Source organism: Hyalella azteca, unplaced genomic scaffold (genome assembly GCF_000764305.2).
Source record: "Hyalella azteca isolate HAZT.00-mixed unplaced genomic scaffold, Hazt_2.0.2 contig1089, whole genome shotgun sequence".
NCBI lineage: Eukaryota > Metazoa > Arthropoda > Malacostraca > Amphipoda > Hyalellidae > Hyalella > Hyalella azteca.
Window position 1 is genome coordinate 25,691 of NW_025931421.1, and position 25,676 is coordinate 51,366.

Here is a 25,676-nt window from a genome sequence, read left to right on the forward strand (position 1 = left end):
CAGAAACAACAAGTTCATAGCATTAACTTAATCTTTAAACAAATCAACTTCAGATACATGAAATCGCATTTTCAACGAGGGATCGAACTGAGCGTCACACGTAGAGATGAGAGATGGATTACTGTATTGATTCCGATTGTAGAGTAGACCGTAAAATGGTTATAGTTCAATGGTTACTCGTCACCCAGATACCACAAGAAAATAGTGCAATAGTACCTATTATAATACTAATACTAAATCATAAGATCTAAACAAATGAGGAAAAATTAAAATTTAAGGAAAACCGGTGTCAAATTGCTCTGGTATGATGCAGCTAAAACAAATTACTGTAAATGTGTTTGAGTCATTCATGTAAAGTAACAATTACAATATTCTTTCTAGATGGGGAAAATTGTATCTGTTTCACTCTGCATAAATATCAGAAATAAGATAGTAGTTATAAAAATTATCTTAAAATCAGTTAGAATATCAAAATGCAATTATGGTATCCTATATCAGTATATCTCAATATCGCACCGTTTTCTCGGCTGCCTTGAGGACATCGTCCCTGATGACCTCCTGCATGTTGCTCACTCCAGATGTCGTTGTCAGTTTACCGTGGCTTCTGCTTTATTCCTGTTTATTCCTGTTATTCTGCTTTATTCCTGCTTGAAGCTCTCCAACACCAAGAAATTAAAAGCAAAGATAACAGCCAAAAATTCACCATTTCTTATGAGAGAGAGAGTCTAGTTTTCTTCTTATGAGAGAGAGAGAGTCTTTAAAATTCACATTTAAGATGATGAATCGTCAAAGATGATGAATCGAAGAACATGAATCGTCAAATGAAACAAATATGATGTTGGCATGATGTCGGTATGACATCAAGAAATTTTTATACTAGGTTCACAGAGCACAAAGGAAGGAGTTTTAGAACAGGAAACCTGCTTGCGCATCCCTCTCATTCAGCAGTCCGTATATACGCATTCATGCTAAGCAGTGCAACGCTCCGGTGTGCGATAGTGATTTTAAAATTTTAGCCTCCACAACCGGTGTTTCGGACAAATTTTAGAGTCCCTGTATATTTTTAAACAAAAGTCTAGTTTAAAGGTTCATATCCCCTCGATATTGTAAATAGATAGGTTTGTCAGCTCATATTGGCTTCATTATTCTTGGTTTTCACTTGGCGATTTATGTTTTATTATATTCAATGCGAATTTTAGTTTGTACATGTGTTTTAGGTGTTTAAAATGACGATGGAGATGGACTCAGAAATGGTTTCTCGCATGAGAAAAGGTAAATTATTTGGCGCTGGCTCTGCTTATAAATTCCTGATAAACTTGCGATTTAAGCAATCAATTGAAGTTGAAATTTATATCCGATCTTCAACACCGCACTCATGAGTATTGGATTAATTTATTCAATTGTTAATGTGCGAAGATGCTTCATTCGATGATTAACATTATTGAGTAAGGCAAAGAACTGAATTGCGCTCTACAGCCAACTGCTCTCGATGTTACGGGTAATGCTGCTGCACGTGAGGAATGATATTTTGATAAACCGGGAAGTTCTTCATCTCAGTTCTCTAAAAAATTACTATGTAGAATATCAATTTTTAAATGATATCGAGCGAATTAAATTTGGATGATGGGCATTTAATCTCTGGGATTTAACTAAGGTCTAACACTCTCTCTTTTTCGCAGCTATATCAATCATACTGTTAACATAATACTGGTCTGAGATAACTAGTTGTTCATTGAATCATAGTGTTTCCGAGCACACGTCTGTTCCATTTTCCACGTTCTGTGTGTCAATTTAGGGCGGCTTCGTCTCCTTCATAGGGAAGAACAAATATCAGATGCATTTCGGTGTTACGTGCGCAGTTTTCTATGAGCCTCTAAACCGCAAGAATGCTTGGCTTCCGCTTCAAAAGAAACTTAAAAGGCAAACACGCAAGGTCACTTAGAGTTCTCCCCCTTCCCTCCTGCTTGCGGGAGTGCCTAGAGTTCCCCCCTTCCCTCCTGCTTACTGGAGTGCCTAGAGTTCACTTATATACTTACCTCCTGCTTGCGGGAGTGCCTAGAGTTCTCCCCCTTCTCTCCTGCTTGCGAGAGTGCCTAGAGTTCTCCCCCTTCTTCCTGTGTGCTGGAGAGCCTAGAATTCTACCCTTTCCTCCTGCTTGCGGGAATGCAGGCTTGACATCAAAATTTACAGCCTCGGGGTAAATTTGGGTATGACAGTGAAACAAGTCACTCTGAATACAGGAAATACTGCAAACTGACTGGAATCTTGGCATTGATAACAACTGAAACGAAAAGAGGGAAGGAATTTTTTCCATCTGAACATGAACTGAATGTCAAGCCCTCGACGTGCAATAATGTGAGAGAAAACATCACCAGCTCCTGACATTTCATGGCCGTGCAACTCAAGTGCATTGACCTGATATAGAACCTCTATATTAGAGGCCTGTTAAATACGACTAGATTCCAACATAGATTACACTACAGGACGCCATTTTTTTACTTCTAATGCATTATTCTGCATCTGTGGATAAACTTTCATTTGAATGCTGACGATTATGCAATTTTTTACAAATGAATTGTCAATTTTCTAGAAGGAGCAAATATATTTTAGATAGAAATCACAAAACGAAATTGCTTATGAAATACAAGAATTTTCTTTAATCTTCAGCAGACAATTGAGGGTAAAAATTAGTACCAAGACATTTGTGTAATTAACGGTAATTTTCTCCAAAGCGTGGGCGGTTTTAACATGCCAGAGTTTGACTATTATCTCTCCCATCCAGCGCTTTGAAAGAAACGAAATTACATTCAACTGACTTGTTCGTTTACAATAAGGAAAAATTCAGACACATATGGCATTCGCTGTTGTCCTGTTGATATAAAAGTTCAAAGCCGCCGCTAATAAAAAATCAAGACACACAATAAAATCAGAACTTACATATATAAGGATGATTTCAACAAAAATATGTCACGCGTTGTCAAGTTTCCATCAATGGGATGTTGAGGGAGACAAAATTCATCTCAGCGTTAACTGCAGACGACTGTTTCGCAAAGTGTGAACAAGCATGTAACCCATGCCATCAGTGAAGAGGAATTGACATCACGCACTGTGACAACTAGTCTGTATTTTTCCTCGTTGTATTGCGTGTAAATCTGTAACAACAGTGACCTTTGTCGTGTAGTAATGGCAGGAGTCATGAGGTGTAGGACTGGTGCTTCTCTCCATTGTGCGAATGATTTCTTTCTCTGTAGTGTGTGAAGTCAAGGTCAGCAACGAAGCGTCACTCGGTCGCCGTTCGTCACCTACACCGCAGTTTCCCGACATGAGCGATGCGACGACTTCTTCGTTCGCCCAGTGGTTGTCTAGGTCAGGCGATGGTCTTTTAAGCTTGGCGATAATCAGCAAGGAGTTGTAGGCATTCTTTTTTTTTTTGTTGCAATTCATGCGATTGAATTGTCGTCTGTACATTTCGTAAATACGATAACAATCTTACATACTTCAAAAAATGTTACCAAAATATCAGTCAACTGGTTACTGAATGCTCCTTTAAAATTATATGTTTAAGTGAATTGCTCATTGTATTAGAGGTTCATTGCTGATAATTTCTGTTCATATATAACGATATAGTTTACAGTATTCTATTTACTATGGCAACTTCGAGTTACATGATGTGATTCAATACTGAAAATACGTGTCAAAGCTTAGACACAAGCATAGAAGTGAAATAAAAGCAGCAATAGTATAGATAATCATAAAATTAAAACGTACCTATGATAACATATAATATTAAGGTCAAATTGAAAATATTTCGAAATTGTATAACAGTTTCTCGTATCCAATTAAGAAGCCGGACCTCGCTAGCTCAAGTAAGACATTAAGGTAAAGAACTCAGTTCTTTTGCGGTTTTGTTGACGGCCGTGACCCGCAAACAGCAGTCCTTTTCGCAGGAAGTGCCATTTCTCTTACGTGAAGTTACACTGGACAAGAAAATTACGTATTCAGTTCATAAAAATAATTTTTGGACAGAGATGCTTCTGCATGCAGACGATCCAGCATTTTTGGAAAGACGAATAGAGTTACGTATGTCTTGTAGGGAGGTTGCTAGGGATTTAGCTGAAATGCTTTTGTAATTTTGTACCGCTGAGAATCATCAAAAAGCTAGAGTTAAATCGAATTATGACCTAATAGTTGAAACATTCTTCAATTAATCACGACTTCGTTTGCTAATAATATGTGGAATGACTCATTTTGCAGTTTTGAGCTTCTTGATACAAACGAAACGAGACTCCAGCCACTTAATAATAATAGGTAACTGCGAAAATTTATATTTTAAATAATTGTTGCTATAAAAAATAAACGGGAATAAAAATTATTCATTCTGGTACGGAATATCACCTTATTGATATGAATATTTTAGGTTTTAACTAAAAATCGCTGGGTTGATAATCATAGAAAACGCTGTTCGGGCTGCAGGCAATGCCATGCAAAAAATGTCCTACATATACTGAACCTGCTGACCTCCACCTGAGCGACCTGTACGCGTTCGTTATAGCGCTTATCGCGTCCTACTAACGTCAGCTTGCACCCGTAACTAATACAGAGGTTACTAGTAAAGAGACTATCACCAAAGTCGGTTGTCCGTAAATTCGATACCGAAGATGTGAATGCATATCTAATGATGAATTTTTAGACAAGTAAATTACGAGTGTAAAATAAACAAAGCAACCAATATTTTAGTGGCGAAGAAACAATCATAAATTAGATAGGGTATGCATTAAAAAAATTTTGCTGGTTGAACATCTTTCCATCTCTGTAACGAAAAATTACTGCTTAATTAACTTGATACCGTTGTCTCGATCTCAAGATATTTTTTTTCTGAGTCATTTATTGCAACGTTAAAAACGTTCATAGAAGAAGCCGAGAAAAGAGCAGTGAATCGTAGCCATCGAGGTGCACGTGCTATCAGCACAAGCCCCTCAAAGAGCGCGGCCATTGTAGCTGAGGTATCGTGTGGAGGTCAGCGAGGTTGGTTCAAGGTAGGTCATTGGCGCGATTCTTGGCTGACTGGTGGAGCGACCGAGCTCATGGGGAGCGGATGGAAGGCCATGGGGGGAGTGCGGGAGAATGGGGCGAGGTAGGGGAATGAGCTCAGCCAACGGAAGGAAAGGATTTGAGGAGAAGGAGGGAGAGGGAGGAATGGGGCCGTTACGGGCCGAGTGCAGAGCGTCATTCTCATTGCGAGGCGCTCGTGCGTGGTGCGGAGGCTGGAGTAGCGTAAACCTGCAGCAGAATAATCGCTGGCAGGCCAGCCATTCACAAATGTCCCAGCTCGCGACTTGCTTGCTAGGGAAGGAAATAAGTTACAACGTTATTGCGTCCTTTTTGCATCGTAGCGCAGTTGGTTGATATTTTTCTTGGATGATCACACACGATCACCGCTTGATTTTGGATTTTGGCTTCATTAAAATGCAAGAGTTATTGATTCCTCATCAAAACTTTTTATTCATTTTGTTTATTCAAGTGTTTGTGTTATTATAACACGAGAGGATTTGCTTATAAAGTCCTCAGATGATCAATTACTCACGTTGGAATTGCGCTGCGAATTTGCATATTAGTAATCAAGCCGAAATTTGCCTGAAAATTGTAAATTCATGTATATTATGAGATAAAATTCATTAATAAAAATCCCATCGGATGAAACAGCCCAGGAAATTTTGTAAGTATTTTCCATGTTTAAAATGTACGATTTAAAACCTAAATTCTAAACTTACAGCTACGAATCAGCGAACACGAACAGCTTTGCGCCATCCTTGAGCACGTTAATTCCATTGCGAATTTTCACTTGGTGTACGATCGTATTCATAGTGCGAATATTTCCACCATGCATCATCCATTTAGTAAAAATGACGGCAGATCAGTCAATAAATATCCTTGAAGTAAGTATTAATTCCTTCCCAGGGTTTGTCAGCGATTAGGTCGTCAAGATGTGAAGATAGTTCGGTTATTGTAGTGTGCAGCTGCCTGTACACGAGCTCTGGCTGGGTTCAAGGCTTGTCAACATTACGCAAGTGAACTGTAGTCGGTATCTACGGTGCTGGCGTGAACACTGAACACTGAGCAGGTAATCCGGGTCACTGTGCTGCTCAACGTTGAACAAAAAGCGTTCAGACTATGAAAACTTAACTGCTTGTTTCGGTAATGAGCACTTTTGTGATGTGAACTTGAATTGAATGGCGCATTCGGGTGGGGGTGAATGAGCAGTTCATCGATTTAGACGGAGAACACTTACTGAACACTTTATTCTGATTGCCGAGCTTTTCTCACGAATAAATTCTTTTGAACAGTTATAAGGATCAAAACAAGAAGCCCCACCCTTCGCTAAAGTGGTAACGGAACTATGAACACTTGTTTTTCGTCACTGAACCATTTAACACTATGAACACTGAAACTTCTGTCTTTATTAAGCACCAAAATAAAAAGTGTCTTTTCATTCATGTGAAAGATTTGACACTTTTAGCGATCGCTGATCGGTTTTTAGGCGAATAATGATCTCGGTGAATAAAAGGGACACTTTAAAGAGTCATCAACTCTGAACTTGTTTTCGAGAAAAAAGTGTTGTATTGAATTTGCGGGATACTAAAAATGCAAAATACAGTTGAATCCGACTCCTTAACATGCAGCATCAATTTGCAGCGTGTGAAGAATAACATTCTTCAATCTTGTATCCTTGCTATTGAATTCAACCTTTTAAATCTATTTGTTAATATTTACTAGTTTAAATATTTCAGCCCGTGTTTAAACTAGAAAGTGGCAAATAAAAATGTAGCGAAAAATTACTTTAACACGTGTGTACTATTTCCAATAATCAAGAAATGATAAGCATTAAAAATAGATACATATAGATGAATAAAGTTACATTTAAAGTTGATGTCTGCATTTTTTAGGATATCAAAGGATCAAGCAACTGTGAGTCCGATACTTGGAACGAATAGACCACTCCTTGGAACAATATGTCCCCCAGATTGAAGCGTGACTAAGAAAAATTGACTTCAAAAAGTCAACTGAATGTTCCTCGAGGAATAAACCTCTCCAAATATTAAAACATTTTGCGATAAAGTTGATAAGGAGTTTATGTTCAAATTAACGCACAATTTTTAAAAAGATTCTATCTACTTGGGGCCGGATAAAAAGACCTGAAAGTTCGCATTGCGGTATTGACGCTCTTCCATTAGCATTGAATTATTCCTATATAGGGTGCTGAGCTCATTACCAGAGTAATGGAAACAATACGCCACAACAATGGGGCCATCATGCGACGAAGACTAAATCATGCAGTTGAGCGAGGCGTAAATATGAACTCAAGAGCAGCTGTAGTCAGGACTCGCCTTACACAGGCCACGCAGTGAGTGAGTCAGGTGAATAAGAGACAACAGCCTTGATAGAAGTCACTCAACTCTAAGAGCCATGCAGCAAGTGAGGGCAATGCTACTTTGTAGGGAGAATTTGAACAGAAAAACTGCCGGCAGCAGCTGTGCGTGGTAGAACGATCACCCTGACAGAGGTACAAGTTAGCAGGCCAAGGTTCGCTGCACAGGGGCGATGCATTGCTCAGCGATGGCTGGATGAATGTCCTCGCGATGTTTCATGTGCGTGAATATATCTGACAATGATCAGTTGTGTCGTGTTATGCTTATATAATTATTGTCTTATCGAATTATACGATTAATTATCGTCTTAATTGTCGTATTATTTTGAATATACTTTTTGAAATTTTTGTAATAATGTTTCTGTTCTGCAGCTTGCATGGTGTTATTCAAAGCGGCAATTCGCTGTCCTGGGCATTTTTGAGTATGGAACATAATGTCTATTATACATATTTTTTATTTATGGACCAAATTTAGACTTTTAATCTTCTTATCAACGATATTTTTTGTCTGTGTGAAAAATTAAGTGTCGAAGAATGATGAAAGGTAATTACAATTTGCTCTGATCTTGCAGAAACTTTTGGCCGTTGATGATTAACAGTAGATACTGCTCTGTGGCAGTGATAGCATAGAAAGTATTAAGCAAATTTAAATACCGTCATTTCTGAAGAGGTACACTTGCTTTAAATTGAATTTCATGAGAGAAACCGTGGAAAAAATTGTCTTTAAAATGTGAGTTCTTTTAAGAGTGTATTGCAAACTAAACTCTCCCTTTTATTCACGAGTTTAAGTTGGATTTTAAACGAACTATGCCACACACTGAGCTACTGAACTGACATTGCCGGTAGAATCAAAAAGACTTTTTTCGCAGAGGCTGACCTGAAAACTCGACAGCGACTGAGCTCAGAACACAGAGCGCCCGTAAAGCTACTTTGCAAGGAACTGTACTCAAAGCTTAACAGAGCGGAAAGATCTAAATCTGAAACAAAATCTGGGAGTGCTGCGCCCCCTCAGCGAAGGATGTTTGAGTATTCCTTCATGCAGAGAATATCCTCGTCAAGAGGTTTCACTTTTTTAAATGTTTCAACTGGATGAGCATTAGAGGCTGTTGGCAGTTTGTTTTAAAGAATGCTGACACATTTGCTGAACGAAAAATCCCAACAAGCATGTCATCGCAAAAAAAAAGAAAAAATTACTCTTGCTACTATGCGTAAGATGTGTACACGAGGCTGACCCGTTCATGGGAGACTGCTTCATTAAAGATCTACAACTTACAAAGAAAGAGGGCAACTTCAATCAAGGCAAGACAAAACAGTAGCGGAACGGATATCTAAATTCGTTTGTAGTTAAAACCTAAACTTTTTTCCCTGAACTTGCTTACAAATTACGCGACACAAATACTTGAATGGAGCTCGTACAAATAACTCAAGCGACATCACAGTCCCTGACCCGAGCGCTTCCGAATGAGTTACCTATGTATTTCCAAGCCAGATTTTTACTTTTTTTTTTTAACTAAATCGTTTAAGTAAAAAATCAGTATATTTTGCGGTCAGTATAGTATGTGCCAGATAAACGTCAGTTACCATAATGTTGTAATTCTATCGTATTCAATGTGTTATTCGGCGATGACGATGTAGAAACTGTAAATGACATTACAAAGGAGTATAAATAAGTTTAAAATCAAATGTAATTTAAGCTACTGTAGTTCATCATCTGTTATAGGAACCTTTCATTCGTTGAGGGCGAGTTATAAAAAAACAAACTCCCTTTTTAAATTCGGGATAATAACCAAGCAGAGAACAGTTTTTTACGATGTTGCGTGAAAAATAACGCGTATAACCTTTGCAAAAAAAGCAACGTATGATGCGGTAATGAAATTCTTTGATCATTCTTATATGATGTGAAATGATAAATGAGTTAATGAAGAATATACAAGAAGAATCAAAATGCGTGAGCTGGTTTTCTTGGGAAAATAATTTTATGATGATGATACTTTATCTGGTTTATGATTTATAATTTAATTCAAATTGAAAAAACCCTGTTTTTAGAGAAAATAAAGAAGTCCACCGAAATGGAATTTTTTATAGTGAAAAATCTGAGCTGTATTAGGTACTCGGGATTGTTTTCCAGTGGTGACTCACCAGTTCATCTTAACCCAGAAAATAAGAAAGTGTCGCAGCATGCACTGAGCTCTCATTTTATGTGTGCTGCCAAAAGCGTGGCCCTGCCGAGCGGAACACCCACACACCAAAGAGACAACTCACGATCAAAGAAGCTGCAGGAATAACGGTTCCGAAGAACGGTCCGAACGAACGAACGGCCTACGTTGTTCGGAACCAATCGGGCCGCATTGTCGCCACCTCGGAACTTCAGTTGGCTACGCGCGACATTCTTGCGCAGGGCCAAATTCAGTCTACAAGAGCAGGTCTTGCTGGAGCAGAAGTTTTTGAAATATGTTGAATCATAAATAGGACATCAAATTTCAAATCAATTGGATTTGCATATCGATTTCAGTGTCGAGACTTCAGTTGGTTTTGACATTTGGTGCTTGAAATGATTGTTCGGTTCCCTCTTCTATAGATAGAAGCTTTCTTTATTAATAAAATTAATAACTGAATTTGTAGCAGGGGAATGAATGATGTGCCAGCCCAACCAACTTATTTAATGTTGCTGTTGCTCGAGATCATTGATTCTGTGCACAACGAATGCATGAACGAACTAACAATCGACGGAAGCATCGAGGCCGCAACAATATTTGCGCGCCACAGGAACTGCCACCACACGCCGGCCTAGGCGTTCCGTGTGCAATTCACGGCTCATCGATCAGGGCGAATAAATTGGGGAGCATATTTACTCATTGTTTTAAATATTCTAGTTTTAATTCTAGCTTAGAAGAATTAGCGTGGAATTTATATTTGTATTTAGAGAATGAAAAAAATGAATTTATAAATTGATGAGTAGTGAGATCATGGTTAGTTAAATTGAGAATACATTCAAATAACGAATTCAGTAACGTTTAACTTGCATGCTATTCATTTAGAATAGTAATATCCCCTTTGGGCGCAAAAATTACTTTGTCTTCCTATGATGTTAAGCAAATAATTCTCCTCCAGAAAGGAATCTTGCAGAAAGCTGGAATTGGGACACGGTTGAATCTCGTTAATTCTTTTTAAAACGGTTTATTTCAGAGGACGACAAACGGAAGATTAATTCTTCATGTATAAATGCTTATATCATATATGAATGTTATGGTATGGTTCGGTATTTGGATACCCCAAATCCCGAAATCCGCACCATCGGAAATGCACCTGCATGGTAAATCGCATAAAAATCAGAAGGTTCACTAATACTTTGATTTTCAGTCGTTTGATCCAGAAAATATAGCCGGGTTTATCGAAAAAAACATCAACCAGGACAGATGTTGACCAGGGTTCAATCATCACAATTAAAAGTCTTATGTCAGTATTATAATGATATATAATGTATAAATGACTGCACCCAATAACCCCTGAGAGAAAATATATTGCAGTTGCCGCGGAAACCTTCCTCAACGCTTCTAAAATAAAAGCTCCAGAAAACTTCAGAAAACGTTCTACCCATTCTACTTCCTGCTTCTTTGACTTTTAATTACTCGTAGATTCAGCTTTCTCAATTAATGAGGTCGCAGCCATCGTGTAATGCCGGGTCTTGGAGTGCAGCTGAAGGCAACCACCTGAACAACTCCCGATTGACCAGCGTCCTCCAGGAGCCACAATGCTGCTGAAAATTCGCCACAAATTTGCCACTGTGAGATTGCGGCTAACCCGATCATAATACTTGCCTTTCCGCATTGGCGCCTAGTACGCGTTTATGACAGCATTTTCGGTTTGGGATTTATCTTACCCTCAATTATGTTGATTACAAGTCCTTACCCGCGGCCCAATAGCTTGAAACTGGAGTTCATTGTTGGAAGATACAAATCGCTGATAGTATAAAAGACTGTCCTAAAAATACATGGATTTCAATTTTTTTACATTAATTGGCTGTTTTTGGTAATACAGACAGTAAATTCTTTGTTGAAAAAAACTTTTTTCGAAAATGACGTCCAATCGAATATGCTGGTGAAAATCGTGCGTCTAATAAGTGTGGACCGCAGTAATATTCCCTCAGCTCCAACTTCCCTCGTCCCCGACGCAATCTATCCCGTCTGAGATAACCGGCCATCCTTGACCGCTTTAGGCTCGGGCCGTTTGGGTGGCAGAGCGTTCCTGAACGCACGAACGCAGATTTTTTTTTTAAAACAGTAGTTTAGAATCAATGGCAAACTCCAAGTCCCAGCATTGCTTGCCAGTATCTTAATCTTTGCAGGTCGCAAAAGATACCGTGATGAATGAAGTTCATGTTACCCATTCAAGCCAAATGGATTTCAATTTACATTCACTATATGACAAAGTACGAGTACGACAATATTTATTTACTGCTTGCAAACGATACAATAGCAACCCTTCGAGAATAAAAAATTCAAATGAGTTACACAGAGGATTGTGTAATCAAAATATTAGGTAGCATTCGGGTAGACAACAAAACTTCCACTGAAGATCGTCAGCACAAGACCGGAAAACGAGCGTGGCGTAAACGTGGCGTATGGTGCTTGTTCTGGCAATTCGAAGCTTTTAAATTTATTAATAAAGCTATTAAATTTAATGGCGGACAAAGTTCTGCTGTGACAAACGTTCTAAAAATAATTTGAATATTTTTAATATACTTTACAAATAAAAAAGAGCACATAATAATAGGATTTATTCGAGCTTGTAAGAAGAGTGAGCATTCCAATTGGGGAGAAGGCCCATTGTGGTTAAAGGTCACCACACAAACCGCACTTTAAATTTCGGTCACTGAGACAGCGGTTGTGAACATTGGTGTCGGTATGCCGACCGCGTTATACACTTGAAATAAAATAAAAGTTAAAAAGAAGTTGAAAAAATTTAGAGAATAATGAGTTTTGAATATATTGTGTCTACATCAGTATCTGAATATGAGAAATTATAACCTTCGTGAACACCTACGCACCAACATTTTGAATTAAAATAATTATTCATATGCACAAGTAAAAAAAAATCCTCTGCCAAACTTCATCTCGTGTACTGTTGCATCCAATACGTATAGTTACGATCTCGTGTACGATACGATCTCGTGTACGATCAAGTGCGCTAGTTTGATGGTGTTATCACTGCAAATGGCGATCATAAGATAGATTGGGTAATCACGACCGGTCCGCGGGGCTGAACCAGCACCTGTGCTGCTGCCTCTACAACTTCGGGAACTTGGGTTCCACGAAAGCTCGTTGCCTTCTAAAAGTGAAAACTTGGCCATATCTGCCGCGCGGGACGTCAACGGGAATGAAAATTACTGTAATGAAGCTTAGATACGTGTTGGCTAAATGCAACATCAATTAAATAAATCCTACTTCAGAAAATTTGAACAATTAAATTACATCTATAAAGTAGGAAGTCGCCAGCACGTAATGAGGCATTAAATAATGGAATGAATTCCGATGATAAAAAAAAACAACTTACTAAGACAATAATACGACACAAACGGCACCAGGTGAGCAGTGACAGACCGATTGGTCTGTCACTGCAATTAAAAAAGTTATTCACTTGTCAAAAAATTAAATAAATAGAGAGAGATAATTAAGCTGCCCAGATAGGTAGTTGTACGAGGGCCCTCGTACAAGTCTTGGCCTCAATCTGGCCACAAATACTCGATCGCTGGCCACCAGGTCTTGCTTTGGCCCTCTTAGGAACAAAGACTGGCAGGGAAAGCTCGGCTTGGCGCATGATGAGCTGGCAACCTCATAAGCAGGAATTCCTATGCAGAAACTTAACGATAATTTAATTTATGCGTTAATTCACAGGGACGCGTAAGGTATTGGTCCATATCAATATCACATTTATTCAATATTGTATCGGTATTATTGGCAATGTAATTTAATATAATTTTTTTATTGGGCAAATCAATCATGTAGTGTTAATAAAAATAATGATTATATCCAAATTATATTTTTGCTATAGACTCAACGTTTGATTCGCACTTACTAGTTTTGAAGGATCAAGCACAATCTTTGTGCCAGAGCATCGCTCCAAGGGTAGCCTAATTTATTTGAGAATTAGTTATATGAACTGCATTTCACGTACTGCTAAAATCTTTTAAAGGTGAACTATTAATTGATTTGCCTGTCAATTTTAACATCGATGTAACTATTCTGAATTCCCAGCTGATAAAACCAATAAGAAGATATAAGTAAATTTTCTCCACACGGTAACTAAAATTGTTCATCACGTGAAAAAGACAATTATATTAAATATGAAATAGATTTGGAGAAGAAAACGTTTCGGGAATATGTTTCCATGTAGCTGTGGGAATCTACGGTTAATTTGTAAAGATTTAAAATAATATAACTCAGTACTCACTGCAATGAGTGTAAGAGAGCGCATTTTCTCGTCGACGAAAACGTGAAGTCACAGACGGACGGACGGACAGACATGACGAGCAAAATAGGGCATTTTTTCCATAAATGTGAAAATGGGCTAAAAGGGAGCAAATTTTTATTTTATTCGTGCGAGCAAAAACTAATGAAGCACTGAAATGCAATTTAGTGCAAAGAATGTTGAGTACAGAAATCTATTCATGCATTCTTGCCTATACTAAAACATTGGTTGAAGCAACTATGAAGTATGATATTGTTTATGGATAAAGCATTATTCCCTGAGTATAACGTTGACGTAACGACTATCCATGTTAGTAACTTAAGACATTAAAACTCTACTATTGAAGCTAGATATTCAATTGCTGGTTGCTGGTGGTTATGATAATTTATGCCTTTATCAGCATGAAGTTTCGATGTATAAGAATTTTATGAAAACTTAGCAAGTCACAATGGTGCGGCTATGTACGGTACTTATAAATTTACAGCTACCGCATTTATAACTTTCTCAATCATTAGTTGCATTTATTCATAGAGAAATCAAGAAATTACTGAAACATATTAAAACTCGGATATTATTTATTTCTTGCATTAAAAATTTCTTACACAACTTGCTAAAAAAATTTCCTCCCTGCAAAGATGAGATCACAATAAAATGTATAAAAAAATTTTTTAAAGACCACGTTTTTCATGTGGACTCAAAAGTAGAAAATAATTTTTCGGCAGCTACTGATCTCTGTTTGCTTTCATTCTCTTGAGTTGTTGCGAGCCAATTTACTTGACTCGACGTACGTATCGATGATACGAAGCGTATCATCGATATACGCAGTCTAAAGACGAATATCCTCTCGAGGATGACGTGCATTAAAGGTTCCCAACCCCTGCTTGTGAGTTCCTTTAGACTTTATAGTTTATAAACACAACCATCCACATAATATGAAAGGTCAACCATCCTACATAATATTCATTTCATTTCAGTTGGCCACGCAAATGCACAAAAGAAAATTCTTTTCAAAGTTCTGAAGAAAATAGTATTCGAGTGGATACATTGTTGTTCCCGTATTTATCTGGGTGCGTGGCTGTAATAAAGAAAGGTTCGGTAATAAATACGCCTGGAAACGTGCAACAAATCATTGATTATTGTATTGTTACCGGTAGCTGAGCTTCCCTAAGAGTTTCAGAGCGCTAGCTAGCGGGAAAGTTGGTGAAATATCGATTGCAAGATTTGATCATCACAGACGGACACGAAAGCGAGCTAAGAAAAACGTGGTAAAAAGTGTTTTAATTTTCCATCGTAATATTGAAAGCCTTGAATAACGATAGAATCTGAACAGCGTCAAACAATGAGTCACGTTCTTGTACATGACGCTCAACTTCCATCGCTATCAGAGGAATCATGTCACTGATGCTAAAATCCTAGTCTTTTGTGCGCTCGATTCATTTATTTATCAGCCTTTTTCTTCAGAGGCTTGACCTCAATCCGTCAGACACCTCGAAACAGGATGAGCGCCTGTGCTGTTGCCGAGTAACACAAGGTGCTTCACTCTCTGGTAATTTAGACTAATTTTACATGTAAGGAAAGGCGAGCGGTTGATGTATTTGTTCTACTGCATCTCCTCTATAATTGAGCGTTGATTGTGACAAGTGAGAGACAATTTTTAGATCTAGGGCAGTGAAACCTATTTGTGGGAACCATTAAAACGATTGTAATGCGCTACAGACACACAAGAACAAAAGAGTGATAAAGGAAGAAACGAAAACTTGTCGTTTGGTCTAATATTGTAACGTAAATAGTTTGCACAACATCGACGTTTACGAATGTTGTTTCTGGAACGGTATTCACTTGCTTGACAACTGTCACAAAGGCCGTCAAACCGCACTGAATGCCTTGCTGCCCTGACAAATGGATTAGTGAAACAATATTACCGCAGAAAGCTGATGGTCCTTATGGCACATGCCGTAACAGAAGTCAAAGTCGACCAACAGGAATGTCCGGCACATTATTGCGGTCATTGTACGGAGCCAGGCAGTACGTGCAGCTAGCTTGGGCTCCCAAGTCAAACTTCCATCATTGCTCTAACGATTGTAATTTAACTAACGACTGATCAGTTTTTGTACTAACGCCTGATCAAGGATGCATTGAAACTTAAGGTTATTAGAAGTTATGTCACAGCTCCCGTGTTTGTAGAACATAAGATCGGTGTATAGATACTGAAGAAAAATGTGTAAACGAAAAATTAGATAACGGTTCGCAAGACGGTAGGTCACCTCATAATGAAGCTTGTTGAGCACAAAATAGTTGTAAAGTGAAGCTGCATTCAACGCTTACCGAAGAGGCGTTGCATGCCTGGCTAATACACTAGACGAAGCAGGTCAGCTTCATGTTTTAATAGAAAATAGTTTTTATGGGGCAAATCATCCATGGGGCAAATCAACTTTTCCATTTTGATCATCGCTGCCGTATCTGGACTGGAAACTTCAATGCAGCTCAGGTATTTATCTCAATGAATATAGCACTTACCCAGTGATATTCCAGATCTATAGACATTCCGAGTTTTGCATATTTTAATGTTCTAAAAACTCATCAGTGACTAGTGAACTTCAAAACTTATTTTTATCTTCTAAAAAAGAGTCGAAGTCTGAGAGATTCGAACTGAGAGCAGCGTAACAGTTTATCAGTGAGAGAAAGTCACGAGAACGCTTCACGGTGGCAACTATTAAGTCAAATACAACAGCCAGTTAACCGTCGTATAATTATGGATATATACCGCGAACATTAATGATCAAATAATTTGACTAAAATAGATTGAATTAAATGCATTCAGGGATTTCATAAAAAAAACGCAATCAACCAAAATTTTTGTTGAAAACAGTAGCATTAGTAAATAACTGCGTCGCGGTATTGGATTCCTGAAATAACCAGGTTTCGGTGGTACTACTTTCAAAATAAGAACAATGAACAGATTAAGAAACTTCTATCCATCGAACTTTTGATACAATAGGATATGGCAGGGTATGAAAACGAGAGAAGTGGCCCGCGCAGGGAGCACCTAGGAGGACCGTGCAAGAGGCAAACGGTTAGTGGGTCCCGTTACAGCATGCGACCTGACCTGGCGAGCCCGAGCGCTGGCTGCTCCTAAAGTGGGATCATCTCCAGCGCCACTCCTTCCACTGCCCACCCTTCCTATTTACCTTCAATAAACTTATCGAATCAAGTTTTGAATTGAAAAGAACATGCATACAAATGCACCACCTGCTTACTCTTTTCGGGCAAAATTGTAGGAATAAGTATGTATCAATGGAAACGTTTACAAACATTCATTGAATGTCTCAATGATAACAATTGACTAATGAACTGAACATAGGAATGATACTGAATTACGATCTTGAAATGGGATCATGGGGGAATGAAAAAAAGTCGATATCTTTTCAGCAAAAGTTGCGATATTCCAGTCAAATGGATAGGAATAAGAAGAAGAAAAGTATCACAGCGCATTAAGTTTAGTGAAGTATAAATGTACAAATATCTGCTGGCGAATTACTTCTTATTAAAAAGGGTGATCGTTTAGCAGGAAAAATAATTTATTCTCTCAAAATATCATTAGTTTGAATGACGGTGCATCGAAAAGCTCAATGATTTTTTGGAACTCAAATAGAAGCGTGCATAATTTCATCCAACAAATAATTTTTTAATTAAAAAATTTATTGTGCTTTAACGGAAGAAAAGAAAAAAGTTGAATGTGATTTTTCAACGTTGGTCAATTAAAATATATCATTATGTACATTGAACTGCCTGGTCTATTCATAGGAATTTCACTTATTACTTTTCTATTTAATGAGCTTAATTTTAAATTGATGATCAAGAACCACACATTAAAAATGAATGCCTTCACCTAATAAACTTCATCTAATTATTTATCTGGGATTATTACTCATATTTATCTCCGCGCGGCATTTTTCATGATTAGAAATTATTTCTTAAAAAGCAGTGTAACAAATACAACAGATGAAAAATTTCATTATGATAATTATCAGTTCAAGAAACTCTCTACCTCTAATGTTATTAAGAGAGTTAATCAAAGCTACACCTACTAGAAACAAATTGCGTTACGTGCAATTCCTCGAAGAAGACTAAACCTATATCACTGTTGAGTGCCACAACGCGCAATTTTTCGCAGCGCAATGACACTGCAGAAAGTTCTCAGTCATGACCTGCATAGCACTGTCGTCATTCATCATCGTTATGAGGATATCAGCCTCGGTCCAGACTCACCTAAACACAATCACCAACGCTTGTTTTTTCTGCTCATGTTTATTGGTGGGCGTCTTAAATTCTGGTACCGCGGCACGTAACGATTGTATTGATACATGGAAATTAATTAGTCCTCATTGTAGTTCTTCGTTGTAAAATATTTGATCGTTAATACGCTTCAACGAAAGAAATTTCATCATGAATACTCTTCAAAGCTTAATATGTGATCATAATACTCGCCGATGCATAATGTTTTATGCTAAATACTGCCATATTTGACCATAAATACGCCGCCGATGCTAAAATATGATCATATTTTCATTAAAATGTACAATATTTGATCATATATGCACCCCGATGCACAATATCTAATCATAAACCAATTTTATAGAGTTACTGTAATATAGCAATTGTTATTTGAAGATGCAGGGAGGAAAACGGAAGAATCATTAACATTAATCTCTAAATGTGCCCATCAATGCCTTATCACATTTTGTTAGAACAATACAAATTACGCTTGATTGTTAAGCATGAAAATATAACACTCAAGACTTATAATTAGGGCAAATAAAAGAAGCTATATGATAAATAATAAATGGCAGCGATTTTATGCATTTTTTGTATGAAATTAGTACATTTTTATGCACTCACTCACCTGCTCTGGAAGCCAACTATTCACGGCTCCAAATTTAATTTTAATTAAAAATTTTGTCGTTTCTAAAATTAATTAAATTTAGTCGAAGCGACTTAACTATGGCAGAAACAGCCGTGCAAAAATTGCGCAAACGAGAGACAATCAAATTCTAGAAAAACGTTGTAACTCACACCTACCGTGGCAACATTTTCTCCCATAATATAAAACGCAGGAAAGAAACACAAGCAAACGTCTCTCTTGTGTACCTAATTGTACTCATAGGGTTGACCTTTACCGAAGGCACTCCGCTTACGCAATTTCACTTCAAGAATATCAAGTGCTCAAGAATTTTCAATTTCTTTATTGTTACACTCACCTTGCTAACTTTTCAACAGGGCAGACAGATTGTGAAGGAATTGGTATCAAGTTCACTTGGATTGTCGAGGCAATATGAAGCACGACAAAGAATGTCAAGAAATTGAAACGGCGTGGTCAAGAGAACACGAGTCGAGCAGCGGCGACGCTTGCCTAGAGTTGCTTATACGGAGGTGGCGCTTGTTGCATACGCTGGCACCACACGAGCTTGACTGAAGCTCTGAACCTCGTACACCTACTCCCTCGAGCTCCCTCCCTACTCCCTCGAGCTACCTCCCTACTCCCCCTGCTCCCTCGAGCTACCTCCCTACTCCCCCTGCTCCCTCGAGCTCCCTCCCTACTCCCCCTGCTCCCTCGAGCTACCTCCCTGCTCCCCCTGCTCCATCGAGCTACCTCCCTACTTCCCACCCCTGCTCCCTCGAGTTCCCTCCTTCTCCCCCTGCTCCCTCGAGCTACCTCCCTACTCCCCCTGCTCCCTCGAGCTCCCTCTTTCTCCCCCTGCTCCCTTGAGCTGCCTACCTACCCATCTGCCTACCAGAATCCTACCCATCATTCATACTTGGTTTCAAATGTATCTGGGTGTTTTGGAAACATTATATTCAGCAGGGCTATCTTAAGTGAAAAATATTGTAGTTTTAAGGCCATTAAAGAGCTATTGCTTTGCATAAAATTGAGTTGGGATTAACTTATGAAAGAATCACGATGTTAAAGTAAAGCCAAACCTGAATTAATACATTTGAGCAAATATTTTTGGGCAATATTGGCGTAATATCATCTGTTTTCTACTACCCTTGAGATTTCATAACATTTATCTAAAGCTTATGTTAAAAAAATAAGGCCGGGCCGTCATAAAACTACCAGTATTGAAACGGCTTCCATACTTTCGGCGAAACAAAATAAATGAATACCTTTAATTTTTGGTTGACCGCCCTATAATTTAATGGGACATTAATTTAGCGCATGCCGTGTGCTACCTGGTGTGAATCATGATTTTGTAACATATGGAGAGGTTCGTATTGATCGGTCGAGTGAGTGCCCTTCTGACGAACTTGAAATCTACTGATGACTTAGTTCTGATTTTTAGATTTCAATGCTACTCGGATAACTATTCGTGAAAAATCAGTTATCGGGATGAAAATAAGGAACAAAACGTTTTTAAAAGGAATTCAGCAAGTAAAAATTTTCTATAAAAGAAGCCATTTGATGGATAGCCATTTGAGTATATTGGTAAGTAGCATAAATGAACTGACTTTGGAGTGTTTAATCTTATCAGGGTTCTCCTTGCGCATGCACTGGTTTTTACGAGCGCGTCGAGCTTGGTGTGTTCGTGAGAGTAATTTAAAGTGAACCGAAATAACGGGTCAGAGCACGCCCCTCCTGTAACGGACATCATCAGATTTGTTCTCTTGGTGCTGTCTTGACAAAGCCAGCAGCGTTGGTGATGTAAAGAAGTGCAGGCGAGGACGGTCACTGCCCTAATGCACGTCCAAATGTGGCGCGCCAAACTTTATGTGGAAATGCGTCACGAGCTCCCGATCAAGATGCCTGTAACAAGATCGTCGCCATGACAGATGCTATGTTGCATTCCATCAAGTGATAATTAATTCTCATCCAAACACTTGGACACGTGAGAATGAATAATAAATGCACAATTGAATACGTGGAAAGATTAAAGTAATCAGACAGTGAGATCTGTAAACGAATTTTAGAATATGGATTGAGCGAGAGCTAGAGGTGGGTAAGCATTTTGTAAAAATATCCATTCGATATTTTCGTGCATGGATATATGTTTTATGACAAGGATAAATAAAAGTTCAGATTCAAGTCTGACATTGAAATTGAGCGAAAATGTATACTGTAATGGCATTTCCCGTTGGAATACTTCAATTGCGGATAGAAGCGGTAATTAATTAAAATGTTCAACATAGATCATCATGAACATCGCGAAGTTTAATAATGCAATAATTTTATTCATTGAGAAAGCTGTAAAGCTACCATGCGACAAAGCTTCTTGGAATATAGTCGATACGCAATATAAAGGTAATATATGAAAAAGTAAACAAAGAAATCAAATTGATTTAATAATTGCTTAATTTTACAGTCAAAATTACATTTTTGTGTGTGATCCGAATGTAAGTTGTTGCGAGGAGGCAAGAATGGACGTAGGTTTGAAAATCAAATTTTTATTCATTATCCATTAATTATTCAAACTTCGACCAAAAAGTGAGGCTCAATAATCCGAAAAATATTTCCCAAGAGAAGAACTTTGAAGCAGGAACCAGAACAGAGATTTGTGAGTCCACCCACAAGAAGACGACTGGGTCCGCTGACCCACTTACCCTCGGCCCGTTCTGTGCCGATCGTGCTTAGGTGCGGCCAAAGGAACGCCAAGAAATTTCAGAACCTTACATCATTATAAGGTTTTTTCTCGATGCAAGCGTTTATTCACATTTAAAATAGTGCTTCAGTTAACCAGTAGCAGATTCCCGATTTAACGCTTCGTTCCGTTAACCATTGAAATTAAGGTTAAAGTTCGTTCCGTTAACTGTCCGCCCTCAAAAATTCGCTGTATTATATCTCTGCATGTATTCAATTTTGCAGAAACAAGAATTTAAAAAATGGTCAGACGTTCTGTGTTTGAGTATTTTGATAGGAAATTTATGCTTTCCTTACCTCGAGTTTGGGAAATTAAAAACTGTCCCCTTCGTTTAATTGGAAATTTTTAATATATTTGACACCATGTTCGATGAAGGATTTAATGAAAGTCACTTAATTTCCAGGAAGTTGAATTAAATTATCGAAATGATTGAGCAATAAAGCTTTTCATTGCTAAAGGATCGAAACGAAACTCAGTTGAGTCCAACTATATAGTGGTATTTTTTTCCTGTATGTTTTTTCCTGTACTGGGTAAAATCTGGCTAAATGCAGTCAATAGTTAATAGTTAAATTTTCCCTCTTATAAAGTAAGAAACTAATATTAATTGGCTAGGAAAAGCACCAAACTAACTTTGGGACAAATATTTTTTTATCTGTAGACCGAATGTGATAGCGTTTATAGCATATAGATAGCCGAGATGATTAACATATTCGACCCTTTTTCCGGGGGGTGTAGCGTGGCAAAAAGCGGCGGTTACACGCCAGTTTTCACTGTAGACAAGAACGAACTTTCTCCCAGCGCAGCGTCGCGCTCAATCTAGGGCTCGGATGGGGCGGCGACGCTCTCGATTGTGCTCCTAAGTGCAGTTTATCTCCAACATCTATGATAAAATTCGAGGAGTGTTGCATATGTCAATAAAACGTATTGCGATATTTATTTCTCAGCAGATATTGTAAAGAAATTGATCATATAGGGTTTCCGTTGTAACGCAAGAATTTCAACTTATTTCCCGAATATTAAAAAAATAGAATCAAAGTTTTAATATTGTCATGAAAAAATTGCTCGACAAATTTTGAGAAATCGCAATGATAACATTGTACAAAATAAACATTGAAGAGTTTTATCTAGTGGGAAAAAAAATGACATGAACTTTTGACATGTTGGATGTAACATTTGCTATGAGGAATAATAGAAAATTAGTGCTGGGAGCCCTGAATGAATAACCCCATAATTAAACATGCAGTAACCTGGTGCATGAAGGGGTTCATGGTGCATAAGGGGTTCATGAAAAACCCCATAATAAAACATGAAGCTTGCATGCAATGCATCCAAAATTCTTCAACTTATTTCAAACGCTGCATGATAATTAATAAGTTGGCGAGACTTGCACTCGAGTGCCAGCAAAACCTGTAGACGTTGGACCGAGGGCAACGCCCTGCATGTGACCTCATCCCATACGTGACGCAACTGGGGAAATTATTGACTTGCTTTACCACCATACATGGTTCAGGGTTACTCACTATCCATACTCTTCTCGTAGTTCGACACACACCCGTACGTAGGTGCAGACGTTGCGCAACACCTCAAGAGGAAACCTGATCGGTCAACGCAGACCGGCCACAGGACAGCGTAACGAGCTCATCAAAAGAGCCAACGGATCGGCACTGCTCCAAGGCTGTTCGTGGCAAGGTTTCTTTAAGAGTACACCGTTAACGTGACAGTATTGATTTCCCGGCGGTTGTTATCAGTACCCGCGCGCTATACAAATCAAACGACAGAAATTTTTTCCACTAAAAATGTTTTTAGGTCGTTAGCGCAATAGCAAATAGTTTGATTTAGATCGTTTATAATTTCCTTTATTCTACTCGTGCTTAGATCTTAAATTTCTCCTTCTATCATAAGTTGCAAATAACTCTGTGCCGCTAAATAGGGTATTAGTTCAAGAATATCACACCGAAAGTTCAATGGGTTTAAAAACCATAAGAAGATAGGAATTGGTAGACAGTGACATACGATTTTTTTTTTGTAAATCTTGAATGCCATTACAGTAGTCGTAATGAGTGCTATCACTTTAAGCAGCAATTAATTTTTTAAACCGTCTTATGTTGAATACCTGAAATGTGGTGTAGGTTTCAATAGCGTCTTATACGCTTGTGCTTTAATTTATTCCAATACATCGAGTAATTTTTGTTTTTATTATAAAGAGTTTTATTATGAAACATTCTCATAAATTTCAAGAATCACACAATAGAAAGGGAGAAAAATGAAATATAAAATCACTCGATAAAAAAAAATTAGGCTACGACTGAGTTGGCAGTCGGCAGAAATTTTTTTAGTTAGCCCGAATTTCCTTTATCAGAATGGTTTTCTTTACTCAACTAGAAGCGTAAATCACAAATAATTATAGAACAAATATAAGAAGAAGCTGGAGAAATTGTATGCCCTTGAGAATGAGCTGAGAGCACCGATCGGTGGTTGTTATGAAAGTCCCACTCACGGAAAACGACGAAGAAAAAGAATAAGCAGAAAGCGGATGAGAATAACACGCAAAAGTCAAGGTTCTTCCCTGTTCAATACTCTTCTTAGAATCCTTTACATTTTACCCCCGTCTATTTTCATATGTGAGGCTGATACATTTTCAGTTCAAACTGGTTCATTTCATAAGTAAAAATGGGGTTCAATTGCCTCCTGTAAGTTACTCAATACAACGAGTTTTAATTATACCTAAAATTGTCATTTATTAGTTTCCGACCTTTGATAGATAAATATGGAGACATGGGTGAGCGAGCGGCTGGATAATAATTTTCATGCTAGGCGGCAGAGCTAGTGGCATAAGGCCGATACATAGTTGAATAATTCATTTGAAAAAATATTTATATGGCATGACCTTAAAATGCGATTCCATGTCCAATTCTCCTGGCTACTGACGATCGTAAATTATGCTGATGATGAATGTTTTTTTTTTGCTCATGCACAACTTCCTTACTAAGGACAATGGATGCGTTGTAGCAGGCATGCACGAAACTTCTGAAGCCTCGAAAATAACAGGCTGAACATTGAAACAACAGCTCAACATGGCATGAACTCAACAGCCGTGGAACAGGGCTTGGAAACGCTCATCAAGATAAATGGCTGAACATAGAAACAACAGTTCAACATGGCTTAAAATCAACAGCTGGGCAAGAGTTATTGAGGCTTGAAAACGCTCATCAGAAAAACTGGCTGGCAATTGAAACAACAGTTCAACACGGCTTGATATCAAAAGCCGGGGAACAGGGTTTGGAAACGCTCATCGGAATAACTGGCTGAACATTGAAAGAACAGTTCAACGTGTCATGAAGTCAGTAGCTGGGGCACGAGGCTTGCAAACGTACGTCAGGAAAACTGGCTAAATAAGTGGCTGAAACTCGGAGTATAACAGCTTCACACAACATTAACTTGGTCGGAGAATATAGCCTGGAAACGCACGTCAGAAAAAGTGGCTAAACATTGGAAGAACGTCACAGGAACTCAACAACTGGGAATAAGGCTTGGAAGCACACGTAGGAAAACTATATCTGAAAGAAAAATTGGGTTTGCATATGATGAAGTCAAAATGCAGAATAAAATTGAGGAAAATTAATTGAAACTCATTGTAGAATTTGAAGGCATGATAAAGACGTCATTTGAGGGAAAAACAGGAAATGTTTCAATATATATTACTGCTATCACAAAGAAGTGCAATATAGTCCATTTTACGAGTATCCATTGTTCTTATGATGGGCAATAAAGTAAAAAATATACTTAAATCAAGTAAAAAATAGCGATCCCTACATAGCGAGGAAGTGCTAGCAGTCAACCGCGGCACTCTATTGGCCGCACCGACCTAATCGTGGCCTCTGGCATGTCTTAATGGTGGGCCTTCCATTTTTTTGTTCCTGTCGAACTTGCCTACCGGAAAATTTAACAGAGTCTTTAAAATGTAATCTTTATCGATCTTTTCAAGAGGACATTTCCTGTTAAAACTCTAAGAAATTTTATGCAAATTCTTATTTGTCTAGTATGAACTAAGTTCCTTTCAGTCGCTCAAGTTTTCGACCCATACAAGAATTACTAATTTTGGTGGCTTATTTATTCACATTCAAATTATAAGGTTATGATGAACTATA

General features: G+C 38.1%; 1 protein-coding gene across 3 annotated transcripts in view; it reads right to left on the reverse strand.

Annotated features, from left to right (window-relative positions):
* LOC108680799 (ichor) overlaps nt 1-19,349 on the reverse strand; it is a 42,272-nt gene extending 22,923 nt beyond the window's left edge. For all 3 annotated transcript variants that reach the window (XM_018169701.1, XM_018169700.1, XM_018169702.1), the window contains exon 1: nt 19,153-19,349. The gene's annotated coding sequence lies outside the window, so the exon portion shown is untranslated. The remainder of the gene's footprint in view (nt 1-19,152) is intronic.
* Nucleotides 19,350-25,676: the final 6,327 nt, after the last annotated feature.